This window comes from Lynx rufus, unplaced genomic scaffold, assembly GCF_022079265.1.
Source record: "Lynx rufus isolate CCGP_SWC_20201006 ecotype Redwood Valley unplaced genomic scaffold, mLynRuf1.p SCAF_3, whole genome shotgun sequence".
In the NCBI taxonomy this organism is placed as follows: Eukaryota; Metazoa; Chordata; class Mammalia; order Carnivora; family Felidae; genus Lynx; species Lynx rufus.
The window spans coordinates 106,659,544-106,672,978 of record NW_025814845.1 but is presented as its reverse complement, the minus strand read 5'-3'; the positions used below and the strand labels follow the sequence as shown (position 1 = coordinate 106,672,978).

Sequence of the window (13,435 nt, the reverse complement as noted above, 5' to 3'; positions counted from 1 at the left end):
AAATATTTTCTGATTTTCATTTCTTCTTTCAATCCATGTGTTATTTATAAGTACATTTTTAAATTTCTAAACATATGGGGACATACTCTCTTTTTGTTAATTACTTCTATTTTCCATAGATATGTCTCTTAGAAACAGTATATAGTTTTGTTTTAGACCATTTAGTTCATTTATACTCAGTGTAATCCAAAGTATATTGAGATTTGTTATGTTTTATTTTAGTACTTCCTATTTTTATCATCTCTGCTTTCTTTTTCTTTCCTTTCTCATCTTTTTTTATTGACTAGGTATTTTTTTTAATCATTCCACTTCTCCCCTTAAGTTTTAGAAATTAAATACTCTGTTACCCTAGAAATTATGCCATATATATTTACCATAGGAAAGTCTAAAGTTAAAGCCATTTTCCTCTAGCCAGATAATCCAAGAACTTTGGAACATATTAACACCATTTGTTTCCCTGGCCCAACTTATATGTTATTGTTGCCAAATTTTTAAGTCTGCTTTGTAGTGTTTTTATTTCACACTGCTAATTATTTTATATAATTACAGATCATTTAGCCCATATATTTACCACCTTCTTTGTTCTGCATTTCTTCTTACATCTCAAACATTCCAGCTAGGACTACTTTTCCTACTTTTTTTGTTTTTAATGTTTTTTTTTTGTTTTTTGTTTTGTTTTTTTTTTGAGAGAGTATGAGCAGGAGAAGGGCAGAGAGAGAGATGGTGGGGGACAGAGGATCCAAAGCGTTTTCGGTGCTGACAGCAGTGAGCCCAGAGTTGGGCTCGAAATCATGAACTGTGAGATAACGACCTGAGCCAAAGTTAGACACTTAACTGACTGAGCCACCCAGAGCGCCCCTATTTTTCCTACTTTTTATGTTCCTATTTGAGCAGTATTTTGGCTGGTTGACAGAATTCCAAGTTGACTGCTATTTTCTTTCAGAAAATTAAAAACAATCTGTTTACCTCTGACTTCTGTTATTTCTATATAGAAGACATCTGGCCACCTCACTTATCACTCCTTTGAAAGTAATCTCTTTTCCTATGACTATTTAAATGTTTTGTTTTTCTGTCCTTTCACTGTGATGTATCTTAAGTATGGGTGTCATTTCATTTGTTGTATTTTGTGCCTTTTGATAGTGTAGATTGGTGTTGGTTCAGAAAATTGGCAGATGTCAACTTTTCAAATATGGCATCTGGAAATCTCTGTTTCCTGCCATGATGGAGAAACTGGTGCCAGATTTAACTTCCCACAGGAAACAACTAGAAAACTGGACAAAATATTTGAAACAATTATTTTTCTGATACAAGAGAGACAAGAAACAAGATAAAATCTAGACTCACCTTGGATTTCTGTGTCAAGGTACTTTCATGACCATGGTCCAGAGAGGGTACATCTCAGCCACTTCCAAGTCTGCCTGAGTAACTGAAATTTGCAAGGCAGAGAACCAGAGAAGATAGCTACACAGAGAAAGAGCTTTAGAAATCTGCATAGTAGTCCCTTTGTGTTTCTTACTCATACATAGAATGAAACTCAAAGAAGCTAGGCAAACAATGACTAAGGAGCTATAAGCTGAAAAACATCAATAGCTCACATAGGGCTAGGAGATATTAGAGTTCTGCCCAGCCAGAGGGGAGAATCCTTCAGTAAAGATTCCAGAATGACTTTACCTTATTAATAGAATTAAGCCAGCCTTGGGGCGCCTGGGTGGCGCAGTCGGTTAAGCGTCCGACTTCAGCCAGGTCACGATCTCGCGGTCTGTGAGTTCGAGCCCCGCGTCGGGCTCTGAGCTGATGGCTCAGAGCCTGGAGCCTGTTTCCGATTCTGTGTCTCCCTCTCTCTCTGCCCCTCCCCCGCTCATGCTCTGTCTCTCTCTGTCCCAAAAAAATAAATAAACGTTGAAAAAAAAAAAAAAAAAAAGAATTAAGCCAGCCTAGAACAAAAGGTATTCTAAATTTGCCTTGACAAGACTTAAAACCAAGCCTCAAAATAATCTAGCATGTTCTCAAGTAATTTAATTGCCTGCCAGAAAAAATCCAACACTTTTATTACCAGGTAAGCAAAAAATAGTACCCATAACCAAGAAAAAAAGAAGCAGTGCATAGAAACACACTCAGAAATGACAGAGGTTTGGCATAATTAAACTTTGAACTAGTGGTTAAAAATGTGCCCAGTGATTTAAAGAAATACGTGAAGATGATGAGAAAGGAACCATATGAAAATTTGGGCATGCTAATTATAAAATTGGAAATTGCTTTATTTACTGGATGGGATTAACAAAAAATTTAATCAGAGAACTTGAAGACAGAAAAGAAAATTACCCCAAAATGAAGCATAATGAGAAAAAAAGACAAAAACAAAGACAGCCTCAGTGACCAGAGGGACAATATCAAGCAGGGTAAAGTGTGGGGGTGACAGTTAGGGGTATTTTAAGAAATAATAGTCAAAAGTTTTCCATATTTGATTAAAAAAAAAAACCTTTGTATTAGTTATCTATTACTAATTTGTATTAGTAATTTGTTTTAACAAATTACTTCAAAACTTAGTGGCTTAGAACAACATTTATTATTCCACAGTTTTTTTGGGTCAGGAGTCCAGGCTTATCTGAATCAGAATGCCTCTGACTCAGGATCTGTGATGAAACTGCAGGCATCTCAAGGCTCCAAAGGGGAGGATTCACTCCCAAGTTCACTTTAAAGCCATGGCAGTCCTCGAGTATTAATTGTCGTTGGCAGGAGACATCAGTTCCTTGCCTCGTGAACCTCTTTGTATGTGTACTCACAACATGACTGCTTGCTTCCCTCAGAGTGAGAGCTGAGAAAGAAAGAGGCAAAGAAAGGAAGAAAGAAGAGAAGGGAAAGCAAAAGTTGTTGTCTTTTTTAATCTAATCTTTCAACCAATCAGGAGACTATAGATGCTGGAGAGGATGTGGAGAAACGGGAACCCTCTTGCACTGTTGGTGGGAATGCAAATTGGTGCAGCCGCTCTGGAAAGCAGTGTGGAGGTTCCTCAGAAAATTAAAAATAGACCTACCCTATGACCCAGCAATAGCACTGCTAGGAATTTACCCAAGGGATACAGGAGTACTGATGCATAGGGGCACTTGTACCCCAATGTTCATAGCAGCACTCTCAACAATAGCCAAATTATGGAAAGAGCCTAAATGTCCATCAACTGATGAATGGATAAAGAAATTGTGGTTTATATACACAATGGAGTACTACGTGGCAATGAGAAAGAATGAAATATGGCCCTTTGTAGCAACGTGGATGGAACTGGAGAGTGTGATGCTAAGTTAAATAAGCCATACAGAGAAAGACAGATACCATATGGTTTCACTCTTATGTGGATCCTGAGAAACTTAACAGGAACCCATGGGGGAGGGGAAGGAAAAAAAAGAAAAAAAGGACGTTAGAGTGGGAGAGAGCCAAAGCATAAGAGACTGTTAAAAACTGAGAACAAACTGAGGGTTGATGGGGGGTGGGAGGGAGGGGCGGGTGGGTGATGGGTATTGAGGAGGGCACCTTTTGGGATGAGCACTGGGTGTTGCATGGAAACCAATTTGTCAATAAATTTCATATATTAAAAAAAAAAAAATCTTTCAGTGACATCTCATCACTTTTACCTTTTTCCATTAATTAGAATCAAGTTATTGTGTATAGCACCCCCTTTGAATGTGGGGGTCTGAATACCAGAAGGTACAGAAATTGGGAGCCATTTTAGAGGCTACCTGCCACACCATTACATTACACAACATACAAAAGTAACTTGAAATGAATCATAGTCTTACATAAAAGGAAAACAACAAAAATTCTAGAAGAAACATGAAAAAAATCTGTAGTAAGCAAAAATTTCTTATATAGGACACAAGAAGAATAAATCATTTAAAAAATTGATAAATTGGACTACATTGTATTAACTTCTCTTCAAAAATCACCATTTAAGAAAATCAAAATAAGACTGTGAGAAAAGATTTGCAAAGAGTATAACTGACAAAGAACTTGTACTCAGAGTACTTTATTTTTTTTAATGTTTATTTTTATTTATTTTTGAGACAAAGAGAGACAGAGCACGAATGGGGGAGGGGCAGAGAGAGAGAGGGAGACACAGAATCTGTAGCAGGCTCCAGGCTCCGAGCTGTCAGCACAGAGCCCAACACGGGGCTCCAACTCACAGACCGTGAGATCATGACCTGAGCTGAAATTGGATGCTTAACCGACTGAGCCACCCAGGTGCCCCCGGAGTATTTTAAAAAAATCTTACTGGTCAATAACGATAATAACAGTTTGGCAGTTTACTACAAAGTTAAATATGTACTTACTATATTATCATGCAGTTGGACTCATAAATATTTAACCAAGAGAAATGAAAACAGATTCACACACAAAAAAACTTGTGCACAAGTCTTTGTAGATGCTTTATTTATGATAACCAAAAATGGGGAAAAAAAACCCAAATGTTCATCAAGAGGTGTGTGGATAAATACTCAGCGATAAAAAAGGACAAACTACTGATAAATGCAACAACATGGATGATTGTCAAAAGTGAGCTGAAACAAAAGCCAAAGAAGAGTGCACACTGTATGATCACATTTATATGAAATTCTGAGAACGATAATTTTAATCTGTAACGAGAACAGTTTAGTGGATGCGTAGGGCTGGGGTTAGAGATGGGACAATGACTACATGGGGTCATGAAGGAATATTTTGGGGTGATGGACATATTCTGTGTATTAACTGTGATTGTAGTTATGTGACTATATGCATTTGTCAGACCTTACCAAACCCTACACTCAAAATGACTACATTTATTTTCCATAATTACATTTCAATAAGGTTGGTTTTAAAAACAAAACAAATATTGCCTTTGTTCAGTTCTCTCTCTCCCATACTACATTACTGTGTCTCTATTTCCATCTTTTTCTTTCACTGTGCTATATTCAGACAGTTTCTTCAAGTCTAATATTTTATGTTCTCTTTATGTTCAACCTTCTGTATATGTCCACTGAGTTTTTATCTTAAGGGTTTTTTGTTACTAGAAGTTCTATTTAACTTGGTCATATCTGCCATTTTACATTCTTAAAGCCTCCTTTTTCTTGCTGACATTTCCAAGTTTGCCATGCTTTTCTTTTAAAATAGTAAACATTGGGGCGCCTGGGTGGCGCAGTCGGTTCGGCGTCCGACTTCAGCCAGGTCACGATCTTGCGGTCCGTCAGTTCGAGCCCCACGTCAGGCTCTGGGCTGATGGCTCAGAGCCTGGATCCTGTTTCCGATTCTGTGTCTCCCTCTCTCTCTGCCCCTCCCTCGTTCATGCTCTGTCTCTCTCTGTCCCAAAAATAAATAAACGTTGAAAAAAAAAATTAAAAAAAAAATAAAAAAAAAATAAAATAAAATAAAATAAAATAAAATAGTAAACATTATTTGAAAGACCACATCTGATAAATTCAATATGAGACAGGTTTGTTTCTGCTGGTTCTATTCATGTTGTATGGTTGCTCTATCTGCTTGTTAGTAATTGCACTGGAAAATTTTTGTTATGGGGATTACCTAGACAGGCTTTGCCTTTGCTGCTTCTGGGTGCCTTAGAGCACTTCTGGTTTTGAGCACTTGACCATACAGTTAGGCTTTCTGGACTACCCTAGGTATTTGTTCTTTGAGGTAAATCTGTAAGATAGCTGGTCTGTGGCCACAACTTCACAGGAATATTTCTTTTTTTCTTTTCTTCTCCTGTTTTGCTTATGACCAAAGTAGCTTCTCTATAGTTCTATGACTTTACAAGGAAGGACATGGATTAAGATATGTTTCACCTTTATCCTGAAAGAGTGTCAGTATTGGAAAAGGTTTCTCTACCACACCCCCTCATGAAAGAACGAGATCCTAAATATGGGCTATTGTAAATGCCTTCTGGGGCATAGGAAGCATTGGTGTTCCAGTATTCTGCTTCTTTTTCTCATTACAAACTTCCATTCAGTAACTATCTTGGGACTTTTTGCTATATTTTCATCTCTTTAATGCTTTTAAAGTGTTGTAGAGTTTTTCATGGGTTGATTAATCTGAATGCCCTGGTGTGCTTTTACTGGATCTAAGCATATATATCTCTTTAAAAATAGCCACCTCATTTAGCACAGTGATTGATACGTCTTGGTGAAAATCTTTAGATAACTTTTGTCTTGTACAGAGTTTACATGTGTGTCTGGTCGATTACAGCATCCTGGAAGTTGAAATGGACTGTAGCTACAAAATAAATCAATTCAAACTATTACAGGGAATTAACCTCAGGGTCTTTAGAACCAGTGTTGCACTTATAGAACATATTACTTCTTTAATAAACATTAGCAATTGATATTAGTATTATGTCTTAACTAAAAGAAATACATTGTGTGCCTCTGTGTTGTAACCAAATTACTTTGAGTGAGATATAGCAAGGGAAGATGCAGATTAAGAGACAAAGGAAAGAATTTTATAATTTCTTATAATCACAGTTTCCTGGGGCAAACACAGCACACCACAGAGGGCCACTGAAGGGTCACAAGGCAGAGGAAGTAGGGGTAACAGTGGGCAAGTCCCTTTATTGTATTTTCCGGTGGAAGGAATAAGGCAGGGTAAGTAGGGTTAGGATTGGATAATTTGAATGATTTCAGTGGGCTCTGGTTGCCTGATACCTCGCCCTGGGGCAGTTAAGGCAGATGTACAGTGGTCCAGAGTATGAGAGCCACATAACCAAAGTGGTTGGGAGTGTGCATTTAATCGGCTGTACAAGGGAAAAAAAAAAAAAAAAAAACAGACCTCTTGCTAGGGCCTCAAAATTGAGTCAAGACAACATTTAAAAACAACTATATTATACCTTGAAGCAACTAATAGTATAGAGTCATAAGCCTAGGATATAAGGACAGATTTTAATAGGACAGAAGTGCCTAACTTTGAATTTATTTATATCACGGTGTTGAAAGATAAAAAGTACCTGTCATGTTAGCTGAGATCTTAAAAACATCTTGAAAAATGTAGCATAATTTGTAACTATACTTCTTGCTTAGTGAGAGACTTCCCATGCGGAGGATGTCCTGTAAAGATTTAACATTGCATTTTCTAACATAATAGCTTTTTCTTCAGTCAGTATGCTTTGATAATTAGACACTATAAATCTACCCAAAAAGCTTTTGTCACTTGACAGATATTTTGCATCAGGCTTAAGAGAAAGGCAGTGCCACTTCTTTGTGGGTCTCATTACACTTGATTTTTCCCATAGTTCTCAGAAAAAAAAGTAATGAATAAATCAATTTGGTTTACTATTATCTTTGTATTAAAAATTACATGTAGATTATTAAAATGATATAAACTCTGCAAGAATATAAGCACATTAATATTTTATATAGTTGCTTTTTTTTATTGGTAAACCTACCTGAAAATATCCAAATTTGCTCAGATTCAGGGTTTTAGGACACCTTTAAAAGTGTTCAGCAAGATTATTTACATCTTGGCTGTCTCTACACTTTATTAAGTTCAGAATTAAGTTCAGAATTCCAGTCTAAAGTGTCTAATACTTCAGTTTGCAGATTTATACAGGTACTTTCAGAAACAAAAGCAGATACCTAAAAACTCACTTTAATTTAGATAAAAAAAAACATGTGAGTGACCACTCTTTTCTAAGCATTCTGCTAGCTGCTATTGAAACACAGCGATGAGTAAGACCAGGCCCTGCTCTTAAGAAGTTACTATATCCCATTACCCATTTTTTGTTTCTCCTTTTAGTGTTCATCATTAAGGGTTACTGCATTTTGGGGCATCTGGGTGGCTCAGTTGGTTAAGCATCCAACTGTGGCTCAGGTCATGATCTCGTGGCTTGTGAGTTCAAGCCCCACTTTGGGCTCTGTGCTGACAGCTCAGAGCCTGAAGCCTGCTTCAGATTCTGCCTCTCTCACTCTCTGCCCCTACTCTGCTTGCACTCTGTCTGTCTCTCTCAAATACAAACAAACATTAAAAAAAAATCTAAAGGGGCACCTGGGTGGCTCAGTCAGTTAAGCATCGACTCTTGATTTCAGGTCAGGTCATGATCTCATGGTTTGTGAGTTCAAGCCCTGCATCAGGCTCTGTGCTGACAGCATGGAGCCTGCTTGGGATTCTCTCTCTCCCCCTATCTCTCTGCCCCTCTCCTGCTCATGCTATCTCAAAATAAATAAATAAATTTTAAAAATTAAAAAAAAAATTTTAAAGTAATTGCATTTTATATTTATTTCTTTATACTTTTTATCTTCTTTCTCCCTCATGAAGGGAGAAAATATACTTTTTATCTTTACTTTCTCCCTGCATAAAGTAAGTTGTCTCTTGTGTTCCCCACTATATCCCTAGACCCTAAAAGAGTGTCCAGCCCTAGAAGATACTCAAAACATATTTATTGAGTGAATGAATGAAAGCTAGTTGATCTTTTTTCAATTATTTTTTCTTTTCTAGGACAAATTCCCCTTTCAATTTTGATCCTTTATGCAGAATTTTAGTTTTTGAAATGCAATTGAACTTTGTGAAACATGATAAAGTATAATGTGCCGCCACTATTCAAGAAACTAAGAAACATAAATTGCCATAATTATACCACAGCCTATAGTGAAGTTTTTTCTTATCTCATAAAGTTTTTTAAATGGTATTCATTCTAATAATTATTATGAAAACTGTCGATGATAAAGGAATACATAGTCCAAGATGAAGGCACCAGGATTGAGTGAAATAAGTTAAAATTAGTACTGCTCATAATCAAGATCATACTTTCAGAGGATAAAATATCACACAAAATAATGTGGCTAGGATTATTTATCCAATTGTTTGAACTCATGTTTGAACTCCTGTTCTAAAATTTCAAGTACACATTGGTCATATATTACAAACCTCTGTGAAGTAAGCATGTGTATCCATAGGCACCAACACATCAGTAGTTATTGGCACATAATATTTATTGAATGAATATGCATATATAAGCATAAATATTTATGTAAACATAAAGTCCATAGCATAGTGCTGGGCATTTGTTAAGTATTATGTACAACATTTATAGGTGATTTAGTTGAATTACTGAAGTGTGATTTTTTTTAAAGGAGTTTTTGCCAACCAGTAGTATAAGACCAAAGAAGAATCCCTTCCACCTGAAATCTGAGATGCAATGCCAGCTTTATGAGCAAGCAGAATAGGTAGCTCCATATATGACTGATTTAAAGGAGTTTCCTGAGGGCATGTAAGTGGCTCAGTTGGTTAAGTGTCCAACTCTTGATTTCAGCTCAGGTCATGATGTCATGGTCATGAGAACAAGCCTCACTTTGGGCTCCACGATGGGCACAGAGCCTGCTTGGGACTGTCTTTCTCTTCCTCTGCCCCTCCCCTATTTGTTCACATCTACTCCCCCCCCCCACACCTCTCTCTCTCTCTCTTTCTCAAAAAAAAAAAAAAAAAAAGTTTCATGGAATGAGTCCAGTGTGTCAAAAAAATCTCAATCCTGCTGCCTGTCATCATACCACCATAACTTAATCTTTTGAATACTGGAAACTATTTGTTTTTCATATGCTTTTGTCATGTTTTTAGCTAAAATTCAAATACTATGGGAAGTAGTCCAGTGGTTTCCAATCATCAGAATCTTGAAAACAACATTGATGTGGTCCATAGAATGACCAGAAGAGCAAATTGCCCTGACCCCTCTCCTTCTACCTCCTTTCCTGTACCTTCACAATTACTGAGTCTGGCTGATCTTCCCTCCTTAATGTTTTTCAAAGATATTTGCCTTTATCTCACTCCTTAGTTCAGGCCACCCTCATCTCCTTACCTGGATTACTGCAACAGCTTTCCGATTGATTTCTGGAACCCTAAACTTGTCTTCCCTCTAATCCATTTTCCACACTATGCCAGAGATGCCTCTTATAAATGTTAATTCATTTTATTCTCCCACCCCTTCCTAACCAGTTAGGAAGAAGGTGGCTACAGAGATTTTCTCATCGGGCCCTTACAGTATTCCAATATCATTTCTATCACTTTCCACTTTATATTACTCTCTTCTACTTAAGAAAATTTTAGAGAAACCTCCATCACCTTAAGGTTCCTTTATTTTAATAAGAATAAGTTAATATTACCAGTTTTAAAAATAAAAGTTACATCCAAAGCACCTAGTCCTTTAAAAATAGCTCCTAGCTAATAAGCCAGCCAGTCAGTTCTCTCTGTGAAACTACAGGGCATTGGTGGAGAGTGAGGGGGTGAAACTGCTTTGCCGTTATCCAGCAAGAAGATGTGCTTTTAAAAGACAATAGCAGTGAACTAGACAGACAAAAAATCCTTGCCTTCCTGGAGTTTTCATTCTAATAAAGATAGTAAACAAGAGAAATTAAGTATACAGTGTGGTAGAGAATGATAAGGGCTGAAGAGAAATGTAAAGCAGAAAAAGGGAATAGGTAGTATATATATTTTTAGAAGGGAATATAGTTTTTCTTAAGTTATTTTTTTTTAATCTTATTTAAATCCAAGTTAATTAACATATAGTGCAATAATGATTTCGGGAATAGAATTTAGCGATTCATCACTTACACCTAACACCCAATGCTCATCCCAACAAGTGCCTCCTTAATGCCCATCCACATTTAGCCCATCCCCCCACCCAGCCCTGCTCCAGCAACCCTCAATTTGTTCTCTGTGTTTAAGGGTCTTTTATGGTTGGCCTCCCTTTCTTTTTTGTTTTCTTCTTATTTTTCCTTCCCTCCCCCTATGTTCATCTGTTTTGTTTCTTAAATTGCACATATGAGTGAAATCATATGATATCTATCTTTTCTGACTGATTTATTTCGCTTAGCATAATACACTCTAGTTCCATCTACGTTGTTGCAAATGGCAAGATTTCATTCATTCATTTTGATCACCAAGTAATACTCTATTGTATATATATATACCACCTCTTCTTTATCCATTCATTAGTCAATGAACATTTGGGCTCTTTCCATAATTTGGCTATTGTTGATAGTGCTGCTATTAACATTGAGGTGCATGTGCCCCTTCGAATCAGCATTTTGTATCCTTTGGATAAATACCTAGTAGTGCAATTGCTGGATCATAAGGTAGTTCTATTTTTAATTTTTTGGGAACCTCCATACTGTTCTCCACAGTGGCTGCACCAGTTTGCATTCCCACCAGCAGTACAAAAGTGTTTTCCTTTCTCCACATTCTTGCTAACATTTGTTGTTGCCTGAGTTGTTAACTTTAGCCATTCTCATAGGTGTGAGGTGGTATCTCATTGTGGTTTTGATTTGTATTTCCCTGATGATGAGTGATGCTCAGCATCTTTTCATGTGTCTGTTAGCTGTCTGGATGTCTTCTTTGGAAATGTGTCTGTTCATGTCTTTTGCCCATTTCTTCACTGGATTATTTGGTTTGGGGGTGTTTATTTTGATAACTTATTTATACATTTTGGATACTAATCCTTTATCTTATGTGTCATTTGGAGATATCTTCTCCCATCCATCAGTTGCCATGTAGTTTAGAAAGAGTCAGCAGGGATAATCATTTTGAACTCTGCTGATGCTTTCTCTTCTTCCTTTTGCCAGACAAGCCCTGGTTATCCCCAGTCCGTTGTCCTTTCTGTACCTTCACCCATTCAACTTAAGGTGGCTGGAGGAAAACACACAGCCATGCTGGTGATCTCACTCTAAATTCATCATCAGGCACCTGGGTGGCCCAGTCAGTTAAGCATCCAATTCTTGATATTGGCTCAGGTCGTGATCTCACCATTCGTGGGTTCTAGCCCCACATCAGGCTCTGCATTGACAGTGCAGAACCTGCTTAGGATTCTCTCTCTCCCACTCTCTCTCTGCACCTCCCCTGCCTGTGCTCGCTTGCTCTCTCTCTCTCTCTCTCTCTCTCACTTTAAATAAATAAATAAATAAATAAATAAATAAATAAATAAACAAACATTAAAGATATTAATTAATTATGGGAGCCTGAGTGGCTCAGTCGGTTAAGCGTCCGACTTCGGCTCAGGTCTTGATCTCCCAGCTTGTGAATTGGAGCCCCGTGTTGGGCTCTGTGCTAACAGCTCAGAGCCTGGAGCCTGTTTCAGATTCTGTGTCTCCCTCTCTCTCTGCCCCTCCCCTGCTCATGCTCTGTCTTAAGAATAAGGAAACATTAAAAATATATATATATTAATTCATCATCGCAAAAGGGGTCTTTAAGCTGCCAGGCAACCTCTATATATTCCACTCTTTTGGTGACTATTTCATACCCTCATATCCTTCTTCAAATCTTTTATATCTCCTCCCCATAACCACTTTCATTTGGTAACCTCAATTCCTATTTCACTGAGAAAAAAGAAGCAATCAGAAGAGAACTTCTACTGCATTTATATTTCTCTGTGCATCTTTTCCCATACACCCTGCTGTAATGACATAAACTACCCCTGCTCCAATATAAGGTCAAATTCTTCATTTGTCCCATAGATTTCATCGCCACTTTGCTATACTGCCTCTTTGTTGAATTTTCAACTAAAAACAGTCTTTTTTGAAAACAATTTTCCATAAAAAAAAGAATACCTAATATAGCAACATGAAGTGGTTAACTGCCCTTAAGAGAGAAACAAATAGAAATAATTCATGGAATAAGCGATTTAAAACTAAACAACCAGTCTTCTAAGGAATATTCCTACTTAAATAAAATCTTTGTTTGTAAATTTTTTAGACTTTTCACCAGTGCTGGTGCACCATGGTCGGATATGCTCAGCAGATTACATTAGGTAATCAAGAAATTCGTTAGCTTAGTCAAACAGTTTGTGTCTTGACTCCAGTTGTACCTTGAATTCAGTAAATATAACTAGGATTCTTTTCAGTTTCAAAGCTTACCCTCTTCCCTGTCCAGGCTTAAAAACTAGGTTTTGGTAAACAACCTTCCAAACCCTAAGTAAGTTAAGGCTACCAAATTTCTAATAATTTAGTGATTTTTTCTTACCTCTTAGATAAAAGGAAAGAAAGGAAATAGAATTATTTCCTTCAAAATCAAGAGAATAATACCATCACTTGACACCAAACATGGGTAAGATTATTGTTTTTCTTATATTATGTAATATTTTTAAAAATAGCTTATAACATCAGTTTTAATCAGTGGTCAAATATTGCCCTGCCATTGGAGACACTACATTCTAGTTGGGGAGTCGGACTATAATGATCTATACTAATGGAAGTTTACTCTGCTACCAGGTTTTTAGCAATTTGATCTCTAGTTTTAGTCAATTTTTATTTCTTTTACCATTTCTATCAATTTGAATTTATATCAAACTCAGTTTGTATGTCATTACTAAGAACTTAAATTGTTCTCAAAGCTTCTTAAGTAATGTTTCAGAATTAATGTGAACTTTCCAAATCATCCATTCAGCACATAACTGAAGGCATTGTGTTCATTTTATTTCCAGTTTACATAGAATCTTAAG

At 36.9% G+C, this 13,435-nt stretch overlaps 1 protein-coding gene across 4 annotated transcripts in view; it reads left to right on the top strand.

Annotated features, from left to right (window-relative positions):
- The window catches only part of SCLT1 (sodium channel and clathrin linker 1), a 220,230-nt gene that overhangs the window by 179,153 nt on the left and 27,642 nt on the right, over positions 1 to 13,435 (top strand). The window contains exon 19 of one of the 4 annotated variants that reach the window (XR_006964243.1): positions 12,965 to 13,041. The exons of the other annotated variants lie outside the window; for them this stretch is intronic. The gene's annotated coding sequence lies outside the window, so the exon portion shown is untranslated. The remainder of the gene's footprint in view (positions 1 to 12,964; positions 13,042 to 13,435) is intronic. 4 annotated transcript variants of the gene reach the window in all.